This window comes from Pinus tabuliformis, chromosome X (genome assembly GCF_031772625.1).
Source record: "Pinus tabuliformis cultivar Carrire ecotype Pingquan chromosome X, CPIR1, whole genome shotgun sequence".
Classification (NCBI taxonomy): Eukaryota; Viridiplantae; Streptophyta; class Pinopsida; order Pinales; family Pinaceae; genus Pinus; species Pinus tabuliformis.
In genome coordinates this window covers 462,896,489-462,909,705 of record NC_142308.1, presented here as the reverse complement: position 1 = coordinate 462,909,705, position 13,217 = coordinate 462,896,489, and positions in this window count along the sequence as shown.

Sequence of the window (13,217 nt, the reverse complement as noted above, 5' to 3'; positions counted from 1 at the left end):
AACGTATGCTGCAGTGCAGCCACACGAAGGAGGTTCGAACGCAGGTGGGGTGCGAGTTAACCCACTACCCTGTCCGCTGAGCCATGCACTCATGTGCATATAGTTTGAGTTTTTCATTTCTAAAATGAATGGCAAAGCTTTTATGCCACATATTACATGGCAAGAACAACCATTTCAAATTTATTGATGAATCCTTTAAAAATTTTCCATGAACATATCAGTGTCAATGGTAATTGAAAATAAAAATTTCATTGTTAGATTTATAACATTAATCTCTTAGGTTTATAAGTCCCAAGGTTTTATAATATTAATCTCTTCAGGTTTATTAATCCGTTTGGATTAAATGTTGATGTTGACACCTAATCCTCTGCGATTGGGTGAATTTGGAATGTGAACAGTCATCAGAAGATGAACTGAGCAGTCACATTCTTTGTATATAACAATACCTACCTAATGAAATAAATCGAATCAGTTTTTTCTACCAAACTGGAGTTACTCCTGGCCTGACATGGTATCAGAGCCAGTTCTTAAAAAGGTTGTAACTCCCTCCATTTTTGCTATTGTGGGTTGTACGCTGGTTTGAGCACTGTTCTGACTGACCTCTGTCTTGTGTATCATTGCCTTAACGCATCTGTCCATATTCCTTTTAGCTGTGCCACTGGGCTCTGTCCTTAACTAACGCATTTGTCTCTCATAAGTTGTAGCCTGTCTCTCACCGCATCTGAAACTAAATAGTCAAGGTTTGAATCTCTATTATGGTGCCCATTCACACCATTCCATTGAAACGCTGTGTTAACGTTGGTATTGAACCTGTCCAATTGGAATTCACAAATCTATGAATTAACTGTGTATTGTGGTATTGAACGTTGTTCAAGTTTATGTGAATTGACTGTGGTATTGAACATTGTCCTGGTAATGACCTGGTTAGTCTGCACTGCTTTGTCACCTCGGCGATAAACTTATTTCATCCTTGGATGCTGTGAACAACATTCTTGCTGCAGACTTTGTCCATGCAGACTTTGTCAATACGCCTCTCAACTGTTCAATACCGCCTCTCCAAACCACGTTGTCCTAAGATCTCTCATATACACGCATCTAATGCTGCAAAATTGATTTCTTGAACTTCTCCCATCCAGTAAACATTTCGTTTGCGTTTGCAACCATTATTCCAGGCATTATACATATGCTGAAAAAGGATCTGATCCGCCGTATTTTCCAGATCTAAAATTTGGGACTCCTCAAACTTGTTACTGCAGTATTGGTATCTTAAGCTCGTTTATTTAAACGTTGTCCCATATGTTTTAACGTTGTCTATTTGAACGTTGTCCCATATGCTTTAAACACTGTCCGATATGTTTTTAAACGTTGTCCCATTGTTAAACAATATGTATACATTACTGTGTGCATCTCTTAAGAGTGACTTCTATGAGCAGTCCTAGACGCATGTTTAGTACACACTTGTGGCTAATGTTTTTAAAGCCTTAAAGCAGTAGAAAGATTCGGTCTCCATATTTTTAACGCTGCCATATGTTTTAGCGCTAGAAGGAAGTCTGGTTATGGGCCCAGGTCTAGAGAATCAAAGGGATTTATGGTGATTTTTTAGTCTTTTCAGTGAGCTTTAAAATTGTGATGTCGTTGCTACTCCAACTTTGTAGAGCTCGCGGTTGATGTCGTTGCTGCTCCAACTTTGTAGAGCTCGCGGTTGATGCCGTTGCTGCTCCAACTTTGTAGAGCTCGCGGTTGATGCCGTTGCTGCTCCAACTTTGTAGAGCTCGCGGTGAAAGATTGATTATTGACTGTGATATGAATTAAACAACCAAAATTGTTTCCCACAGAAATTTTTTTGAGTACCATTTCGCTGTATATCAGCAAAAGTTTTTTTTAATCAACAGAAGTTTTTTTTTTTACAGAATGCTTTCAATCATCTCTATGGTAGGAATAGTTCTCACTGGCAAGGAGAACTATCCTGAATGGTCCCGGATGATAAAACACACCCTCATCTTCAATGAGTTGTGGAAAGGAGTGTGTGTCTGAGAAGGAGACAATGACCCAGTGCAGCCTACATCAAACAAAGAGCTCGTCATTTAGGAAAACAAGAACAACAAAGCCTATGCATTAAACAAAGCATCTGTAAATGAAGAAGTAAGTTGCCATATTTCATCATATTCAACTGCCTTTGAAGCTTTACAAAAGATGAAAGAACTATGACTCACATTCTGCACTTGAAGTTGTTTAGCTCATGATTAAACTCTTCACTCTTGAACTGAAAAATAGTGATCCTCTTGCTCTTGCATCTGAAGTAAAGTCTATAATGCATGATATCAATTCCACTAAGGTTGAGCTGGATATCCCTCTTATTGCTTTTCTCAAGGCACTCTATCCTACTTACTCCAATTATCTTGAGTCTTTACAAGCAAATGGAAATCTTAAAGATATAACCTTTGACTCTCTTGTGAAAGAGTTTGCTGAAAGAGAGAAAGCCTTTGGAAAGAAGACAACCCCTAAATCTTCTGAAGAGACTGTGTGCCTTGCTCATAAAGAAAAGCATCCTGCTCAAGATTCTACAAGAGGAATAGGTGGACGAAAAGGAAGAGGAAGATATTTCAGAGGCAGGGGGCAGACATTCTCAAGGAGAAAAGGCAGACTTACATTGCATTCACTGCAAAAGAAATGGATCACATGATGCCTCTACATGCAAGCTACCATGGGACAAAATTGAGCAGAAAAGAAACCAACAGAAAGGTAAAACTGATGATACAGACAAAGGTAAAGCACCTGAATCCGCTCACTATATTGAGGCACAATGTAACATTGGAGTAAATGAAGATTTGTTTAATGCTTCACTTGCTTCTTCGAAAAATGATTGGTTGCTTGATTTAGGAGCAACCTGTCACATGACTCATAGAAATGGTTTTTTTGAAGATTTCACTGACAATGTTGATGGAGCAGTATACTTTGCAGATCAGTCAAAAATCAAGCCATCAGGGCTTGGCAAAATCAGGCTTAAATTGTCTAGTCTTCTAGACTTTCTTCTGGATCATGTTCTATATCTCCCACAGCTCAAGAGAAACTTGTTGTCCTTGGTTCACATCTGCCAGAAAGGTCACTCCATTCATATGTTTGATGGCAAGCTTGAGGTAAGAAAAGCATCTGACCACTCACTTGTCATGAGGGGAATAGGAGAAGAAAGGCTTCTGAAACTGCAGGGAACCTCTGCTCATGCACAACATTTCTCATATATTTCTCATCATGAAGAAGGTACACTTCCATCAAGTTTATTATCGCATGCTAGATTTGGACATTTAAACTATGACAGTCTCCGCCTATTGAAGAAAAATGGTGTTGCTGGTTTGCCTACAATTCCTAGGAAACATAAGCAATGTGATGCTTGCATTCTAAGAAAGCATAGCAAACAGTCTTTTCATGATTCACATTCAAGAGCACATAGGAAGCTTGAACTCATTCATTCAGATTTATGTGGTCCAATGCCTGTTCCTTCTGCAAATGGAAATAAATATATCATGACATTTATTGATGATTACACCAGAATGTGTTGGGTTTATTTATTGAAGAACAAATCTGATGCTTTTGAAACATTCAAGAATTTTCATAAATGGATTGAAAATGATGCACAATCTCATATTGGGTCTATTTGCACTGATAATGGAAAAGAATATACATCAAATGAATTTGAAAACTATCTTCACCAACATGGGATCAAACATCAAACAACTGTGCCTTATAATCCAAAACAGAATGGTGTAGCTCAAAGAATGAATAGAACAATCTTGAATATGGTACGATCCATGCTTTTCTTCAAAAATGTAAAGATAATGTTTTGGGCTGATGCTGTTCTATGTGCTACATATATAAAGAATAGATGTCCATCTAATGCTATAAGAAACAAGACTCCTTATGAATTGTGGTATGGACATGTTCCTTTGGTAAAACATCTCAGAATCATTGGTTCCACCTGTTATGCTTTGATACCAAAGGTACATAGAAACAAACTTGGTGCTAGAAGTCGTAAGTGTATCTTCCTGGGGTATTCAAACACCTCCAAAGCATACTGCCTCTATGATGAAGTAAATAAAAAGTTTGTTGTATCTAGAGATGTAATTTTTCTTGAATCATCCAAAGCTGACAATGTTGTTGAGCGGCAACTTGATCGCTTGGATAGCTTCGCAAAAATGAAATCATTTCAAGAATTTGATAATCAGATTCCACATCTTGAAGGGGGGATTCCTATACTAGATCAACATGTGGAATCTTCTTCTGAAGAACACTCTCCCTCGGCTGAAACTCCAACAACGGATGATGCTTTAAGTGATGTAATTGATAGAAATGGGAGACTCAATCTTGATTCAATCCCAACTCAATCAACAGAGCAGCCTGGACCATCTCAGAAAGGTCCCCCAAAGTGGCTAACAAAGACACTTGAAAGTGTTCATCCTGATGAAATTGGAAAAACAGGAACCAGAAATTCAAATCGACAAAATGGAGGTGATGTAGATGACTCTAATTCACCTGTTGATATGGATGTTTCTTATGATTATGAACTGAACTTGTCTACATATTTTGAACCAACTTCCTTCAAAGAAATTGCTTCTCATGATAAATGGAAAGAAGCGATGCAAAAGGAGTATGATGCTCTCATAAAGAACGACACTTGGAAGCTGGTTGATCCTCCATTTGGAACCAAACCAATTGGCTGCAAGTGGGTCTACAAGAACAAGTGCAAAGCTGACGGCTCACTTGACAAGCACAAATCTAGGCTTGTGGCAAAAGGTTTTGCACAGAAGGAAGGGGTCGATTATGAGGAAACTTTTGCCCCCATAGCAAAATGGGCCACCATCCGGACACTCTTTGCACTAGCAGCTCAGAACGGTTGGAAAGTCCATCAAATGGATGTAAAAACTGCCTTCTTGAATGGAGATCTAAAAGAGAATGTTTTTATGTCCCAGCCCGAAGGATTTGCTGTGAAAGGACGTGAACAAAAAGTATGCAAACTTGTGAAGTCCTTGTATGGCGTCAAACAAGCACCACGAGCCTGGTATGAAAAACTAACTGAGCATCTTCTGAAACTCAACTTCAATCATTTTGATCTTGATGATGCAACTTTATTTGTCAAGAAAGTTGGCAAAACAGTTGTATATCTTGTGATATATGTAAATGATCTTTTAATGACAGGGAACAATGAAAGCTACATTGCATCCATAAAGAAGGAATTGGGGAAAAGTTTTGAAATGACTGATTTGGGCTATGTTCATTACTATCTTGGCATTGAAGTAACCCAACATCCAAAATCCATATTTCTTTCTCAAAAGAAATACACTGGAGATTTGTTAAACAGATTTGGCATGACAAAGTGCAATCCTCTTTCTACTCCAATGGAACAAAACTTAAAGCTCACATCTATTGAAGGAAAGGAATTTGAGGATGCAACAAAGTATAGATAGGTTGTAGGAAGTCTCATCTACCTCACTACTACCAGACCAGACATTTCATTTCCTGTTGGAATCCTCTCCAGGTTTATGCAAATGCCTTGTGAGGGACATTGGTCTGCTGAAAAAGGAGTTCTAAGGTACTTGAAGGGAACTCAAGACCTTGGAATCAAGTATACACTGGTGGATGACTTCAGCTTGATTGGATACTCTGATTCAGACTTCGATGGAGACAAAGAAACTGGGGTATCTACTTTAGGATATGCTATGAGTCTTGGATCAGGAGCTGTCTCTTGGAGATCACGCAAACAATCAGTTCCAGCAGATTCCAGAACAAAAGCAGAATACGTGGCAGCAGCTAATGCAACGAAAGAAATTGTGTGGCTCAGGAAAATTCTTGAAGATTTGTAGGTAAAACAAGTACAATCAACTCCACTCATGATTGACAACACCTCTGCAATAAAGTTGGCCAAGAACCCAAAGTTCCATGGTCGTACAAAGCACATCAATACTAAATATCATCTGATCCGACATCATGTTGAGGCCAAAACAATCCATCTCCGTCATTGTTCCACAAATGAGAAAATTGTAGACATCTTCACCAAAGCGCTTGGAAGAGAAAAGCTTGAAAGATTCGGAACGATGCTTGGACTCACCAACATCCCTTCAGATTAAGGGGGGGAATGTTGACACCTAATCCTCTGCGATTGGGTGAATTTGGAATGTGAAAAGTCATCAGAAGATGAACTAAGAAGTCACATTCTTTGTATATAACAATACCTACCTAATGAAATAAATCAAATCAGTTTTTTCTGCCAAACTGGAGTTACTCCTGGCCTGACAGTTGATAATCCCTTAGGTTTATTAATCCCTTGGATTTATAATATTAATTCCAAAGATATATAACACTAATCTTAGGGCCTATAATCTTAGGGTTTATACTAATTTAGGATTTATAATGTTAATCTTAGGGTTTATAATATTGAGTTTTATTATGTTAAGCTTTACAATATTTAGTATAATATTAGGGTTTAATATCGTGATGGTAGAATGGTACATATATGTGTCAAGCATCGCATTATAATAAAAATTGTCTCAATGTGACAATCAATCTCACAATGTTTGTCGAAATGTTACACTACATTGAAATTTATTCATCATAGAAATATGAAAAGCGACCATGGTCAACCATGTTTATATTATTATTTATGATATTTATCTTATGGTATATATACCTTGGATTTATAATATTACTCCATTGGGTTTAATATTATTCAACCATTGTCTATCATGGTCAACCTTATTCAACCATGATCAACCATGTTTTATAAAACGAAGCATGGTCAACCATGGTCAACCATGCTTTATAAAGCCAAACATGGTCTTCCATAGTAAATAATGGTCAACCATGGTCCAACGTCGCATTGTGAAAAAGATTGACTTGCTATGAAAATCAAGCATGGTTAATGATGGTTAACCATGATCTAGTGTCGCATTGTGACAAGGATTATGTCTACATGGAAATCAACCATAGTCAAGCATGTTTATTTTAGTGTTTACAATATTCATCTTATGGTTTATATACCTTCGTTTTATAATGTTAATCCCTTAGGTTTAATATTATTCCCTTGGGTTCATTATCCCTTGGGGTTTTAGTATTAATCCATTGGGTTTATTGTTCCCTTGGGTTTCATATTATTCCCTTGGGTTCATTATTCCTCGGGGTTTTAGTATTAATCCATTAGGTTTATTGTTCCCTTGGGTTTATTAATCTAAGGGTTCATATTCCAAGGGTTTAATATTATTCCCTTAGGTTTATAATGTCTTGGGTTTTAGTATTAATCCTAAGGGTTTATTACTTCCTTAGATTTACAATATCAACCATGGTCAACCATGGTCGAACGTTACATTGTGACAAAGATTGTCTCAATATGAAAATCAATCATTGTCCCAACCATGGTCCAACGTCGCATTATGAAAAAAATTGTCTAAATATGATACGCATGGTCAACCATGGTCAATCATGGCCAAATTTACTCAACCATGTTTTATAAAATCAAACATGATAATTCATGGTTAATCGTGGTCAACCGTGGTCAACCATGTTTATTTTAATGTATATAATATTTATCTTAGGGTTGATATACCTTGGGTTTTTAATATTAGTCCCTTGGGTTTAATATTATTCCCTTGGTTTCATAATCCCTTAGATTTTAGTATTAATCCCTTGGGTTTATTATTTCTTTAGGTTTATAATATCAATCCCTTGGGTTTGTCCTTCCCTTAGGTTTATAATAACAATCATGGTCAACCATCGGTAATCATAGCCAGCCATGGTCAACCATGGTCAAATGTCTCACTATGACAAGGATTGTCTCACCATGAAAATAGAACATGTTCATTTTAGTGTTTATAATATTTGCCTTAGGGTTTATATACCTTGGGTTTATAAAATTAGGCCCTTGGGTTTAATATTATTCCCTTGGGTTCATAATCCCTTGGGTTTTTAGTATTAATCTCTTGAGTTTATTTTTCCCTTGGGTTCATAATATCAATCTATTAGGTTTATAATATCAATAATGGTCAACCATATCCAACCATGGTCAACCATTGTTGAATGTCGCGTTGTGACAAAAATTGTCTGCGTGTAAAAATCATTGACAATCATGGTATACTATGGTCAGCGATGGTTGAACGTCACATTGTGATAATGATTGTCTTGATATGAAAATCAACCATGGTCCAACATCACATTGTGATAAGGATTGTGTCAATATGAAAATCAACCATGGTAAACCATGTTTATTTTAGTGTTTATAATATTTATCTTAGGGTTTATATACCTTGGATTTGTAATATTAGTCCCTTGGGTTTAATATTATTCCCTTTGGTTCATAATCCCTTCGGATTTAGTATTAATACCTTGGTTTTATAATGTTAATCATGATCAAGCATGGTCAATCATAGCCAACCATAGTCAACCATGGTCCAACGTTGCGTTCTAACAAAGATTATCTCGATATGAAATTCAATGATGGTAAATTATGGTCCAACATCACATTGTGACAAGGATTGTCTCAATATGCAAATGAACCATGGTCAACCATGTTTATTTTAGGGTTTATAATATTTACGTTAGGGTTTATATACCTTCGATTTATAATTTTTAGCCCTTTAGTTTATTATTATTTACTAAATTAATTATTGTTATTACTAAATAATTATGGTTTGAAATATATTTTTTTTGTTAAGCTTGGTATGACTCTCATTTTCGATTTGACATGTCCATTATTCACCCCACAACAAAGGACGCGTAGTACAAGATTCGAACCCAAGATCTTCGGTTTGCTGAGACTTCTCCATAGCCATCACCACTTGAGCTACCCAAAAGGACAATTATTATTTAAAATATTATTAATAATATATTAATAAAATATTATACAATAACTCCATATTATATATATATCTATATATATATAATAATTATAAATATATAATAATATAATTGTTATTATTTATCTAGTTATTAGTAATGATAAAGAATTGGTTTTTAATAAAATATACATAATAAATAATTAGAAATAATTAGTCTTTAACAAAATATACATAATAATTATTAATATAATTAATATAAATAACTCCATATTATATATATATATATAAAATAATTATAAATATATAATAATATAATTGTTATTATTTATCTAGTTATTAGTAATGATAAATAATTGGTTTTTAACAAAATATACATAATAAATAATCAGAAATAATTAGTCTTTAACGAAATATACATAATAATTATTAATATAATTAATATAAATAAATACAACTATGCTAATTATATAACCATTATTATAATTATATACCTTATATGGCCTACCAGTAACACTAATGTGGATGTTCATTATCATTTATTTAGTTCAACGTGATTTGTCAGTCATAATAACTAAACCTAATAATCCAAACGCACGTAATACGCCATAGAGTTTCTTTGATCACGTAGTCCTCTGAATATTATGACGATGATGGTTACGTGTATTAAAATGAATATGGTTTATCAAATTTCAAGAATGTTACCGATTTCATTTTTTTTTTAATTTATATAATAGGAAAGGGATGGTCGTTATGTGTGGTGAAATCAATATGGTTTAGCGGATGTTAAGAAATTATTGAAAATATTTCCGCATTTATTTATATCGTAGAAAACTATTAAAAGAAGCATTAGACGACGATCATTGAAAAAATGATCATCATTATTCTTATTTCTATATTGTCCTTACTTTTAGGTTTAGGTATTTGTTCACCGTGCTTTGTAGCTTAGAATAATGATGTTGTGAAATTAAAAGCCAAGGCCACTCAAACATTCTTAGAAGAAGCACTAGTGGATCAAATTGGCATCGATCAACAACAGAAAATGAAAAAAAAAGTAGTTATCAGCGTGAGCCAACTTGTGCTAGATCGGAAATTTCTGGCTGGAATTTGGTTGCAATTTAGTGTTTTAATTATTTTAGAGGGTTAATTTCTGGCTAGAATTTTGGTGGAATTTAGTGTTTTAATTATTTTTAAAAAGCAATTTTTTTTTGGAATTGTTGAGATTAATGAAGAAATGTATTAACTTAGTAACAGTTCAACCAAACCTTAGATTAGGAGTTTGCTCCTAATTTCTAGGGTATTGTTTCAACTTCCCTAATTGTGCGTAAATTATATATATTTCTCATGTAATGAATGTAAGGGAGAGCGTGTTCTGCAGAGGTAGTCTCCAGGTGGTGTTCCACACCACTGAGTTGCCGAGGTTTAATTCAATAAAGTTGATTCTTTTGTTTCTTAACATGGTATTAGAGTTGAGGCTGAGAGAATTTACAAATCTGTTTTTGTGTGAGGTTGAACAAAGTTGTTGCGCAGTGTGTTGGTGGCAAGTATTATCTTCTTCATGGACTAATTTCGATATCCATGTGTGTGGAGAGTGGGAAGGTGATTGACATGCCTATTTGTTTACATAAAGTTGTTTGCTTGGAGGTTATTAATCAACTCATCAATTGGAAAAAAAAAACCGGCAGTTGTAGTTGTGGTTTATTGTCTTCTCATTGTGTTCTTTGACCTCTAGGCTATGGTGTTTTTGTGTAATTTGGCAGTTGTAGCTGTGGTTTATTGTCTTTTCATTGTGGTTTTTGACCTCCAAACTGCTATCAGGGCCACACTAGAAGAAGAGCCACACTTTTGAATACTTCAAGGAGTTTAGAAGTATGGTTGAAAAGCGGACAGGTAAATGCATGCATCAGGATTCTCTGCGCGGATCAAGGGGGAGAGTACAAGAAAGCTTATGTCCTTAAATACTGCAAAGATCATGGGATACAATAGCAGTTTATAGTACCCCACACTCCTCAACAGAACGAGGTCACAGAGAGGAAGAACAGAACCCTTGTGGAGTGTGTTGGCAGTATGTTAAAAGGTAAGAATCTTTCTAATGGGTTTTGGGCTGAAGCAATTAATATTGTAGTATATCTAAAGAATAGGATTCCAACAAGAAGTTTAGATTTCAAAACTCTTTTTGAAGCTTTCTTTGGCTATAAGTCTGCAGTTAAGCATTTGAGAGTTTTTGGCTCTAAATCCTTTGCTCATGTCCCAAAGGAAGATAAAAAGAAACTGGATTCAAAGACCATCAAATGTATTTTTGTTGGGTATTATACAGAATTTAAGGCTTACACACTGTTTAATCTCTCTACTCTTAATGTTTTTGTGAGAAAAGGTGTAGTGTTTCATGAGCAGGTTAATGATGGGAGCCATGCGAGTGTTAATGAAGAATGGCACGTGCCCTTGTTGGTGGAAGAAGGAAGCGATGAATCAGGTGAAAACAATGAGCAGTAGCAGCAAGAGCAGTAGGAAGGAGAAGAATATGATGTAGTTGTCAAGCCAAGTCCACAAAAGGATGATCATACAAGGTTTGAAGCTACCCCACCACTCATAAGATCAAGTAGGAAGGTTCAGTTGCCAGCAAGATATAGGGAAAATGATTTTATAACCAGTATGATGAATGTTGTTGAACCCTCTAGTTATAAAGAATCCAATCAGTATAGTGAATGGAGGGCTGCTATGGAAGAGGAATATGAGTCAATCCTCAAAAACAAAACTTGGGATTTAGTTAAACTACCTGAAGGCAAACAACCCATAGGATGCAAATGGTTGTATAAGCCTAAATTTAAAGCAGATGGGAGCATAGATAAATATAAAGCTAGGCTGGTTGCAAAGGGGTATTCACAACAAGAAGGTATAGATTATGATGAAACATTTGTCCTTGTGGCTAAACTAAGCACAACCAAAATGATAATTTATTTAGCTACCAAACACCATTGGATGATTCACCAGCTAGATGTTAAACCTACTTTTTTAAATGGGGAATTAAAAGAAGAAGTCTACTTAGTGCAACCTGAGGGGTTTGTCAAACAGGGTGAAGAACATTTAGTTTGTAGGTTTAAAAAAGCATTGTATGGACTAAAACAGGCACCCAGGTCATGGTATGACAAAATGGATTCATTTTTCCTACAGCATGGTTATAAAAGAAGCAAAAATGACTCTAATCTTTATACAATGTTTGATAAAGAGGGAAGGATTGTTTTGATTTCTTTATATGAAGATGATATAATCATTACAGGGAATGCTAATAATCTCTTTAAAGAAATCAAGGAGTAGATGTCACAAGTATTTGAGATGAAAGACCTTGGAGCGCTACATTACTGTTTGGGTTTGGAAGCCTGGAGGGATTTTGAACATACATTTCTTTCACAGAGTAAGTATGTCAAGAGCTTATTGGAAAAGTTCATAATGGTTCAGTGCAACGCTGCAACAATACCTTTACAACAGAATTTAAAACTTCAGAATGATGATGGATCTAAGGAGGCAGATGTGACTTTGTATAGATAGCTCATTGGGAGTCTAATCTACTTGACTACAATTAGGCTAGATTTGGCTTATGTAGTTAGTCCATTGAGCCAGTTTATGTCAAAGCCTCTTGAGAGCCATTAGGTTGCATCAAAAGGTGTTTTAAGGTATTTCCATGGAATCTTAGATTTTAGTATTGTTTATACTGATTCATATGATGTTAAATTGACAGGTTTTTAAAACTCTGATTTGGCTGGAAATGTAGATGACAGACGGTCCATAACAGGCTGTGCATTTACCATTGGATTTGGGGTCATTACATGGAGCAGCAAAAAGTAGAACACATTATCCTTGTCTTCTGCGGAATCTGAATATCCAGCTATGTGTGCGCAACATGCGAAGAAGTTTGGTTGAGGAGACTTCTCCTTGATGGTGGAGAATAACAGAAGGTTGCAATGGTGATCAAATGCGACAACTAGAGCTCCATCAAACTTGAAAATAATCCAGTATTCCATAAGAACACAAAGCATATCGATACATAGTTTTATTTTGTCAAGGAGAAAGTTCAGTAAAAATAAATCCATATTGAGTATTGTAATAGTTGTGACAATGTTGCTGATATTTTTACCAAACCTCTTGGTAGAATCAAGTTTGAGTTGTTTAGGGAAGTGTTAGGCATATATGTGAATCCATTTCTCCATTAAGAGGGAGTGTTGAGATTAATGAAGAAATGTATTAATCGAGTGACGGTTCAACTGAACCTTAGATTAAGAGTTTGTTCTTGATTTCTAGGGTGTTTCAACTTCCCTAATTGTGTGTAAATTATATATATTTCTCATGTAATGATCATAAGGGAGAGCGTGTTCTATAGAGGTAGTCTCCAATTGGTGTTGCACT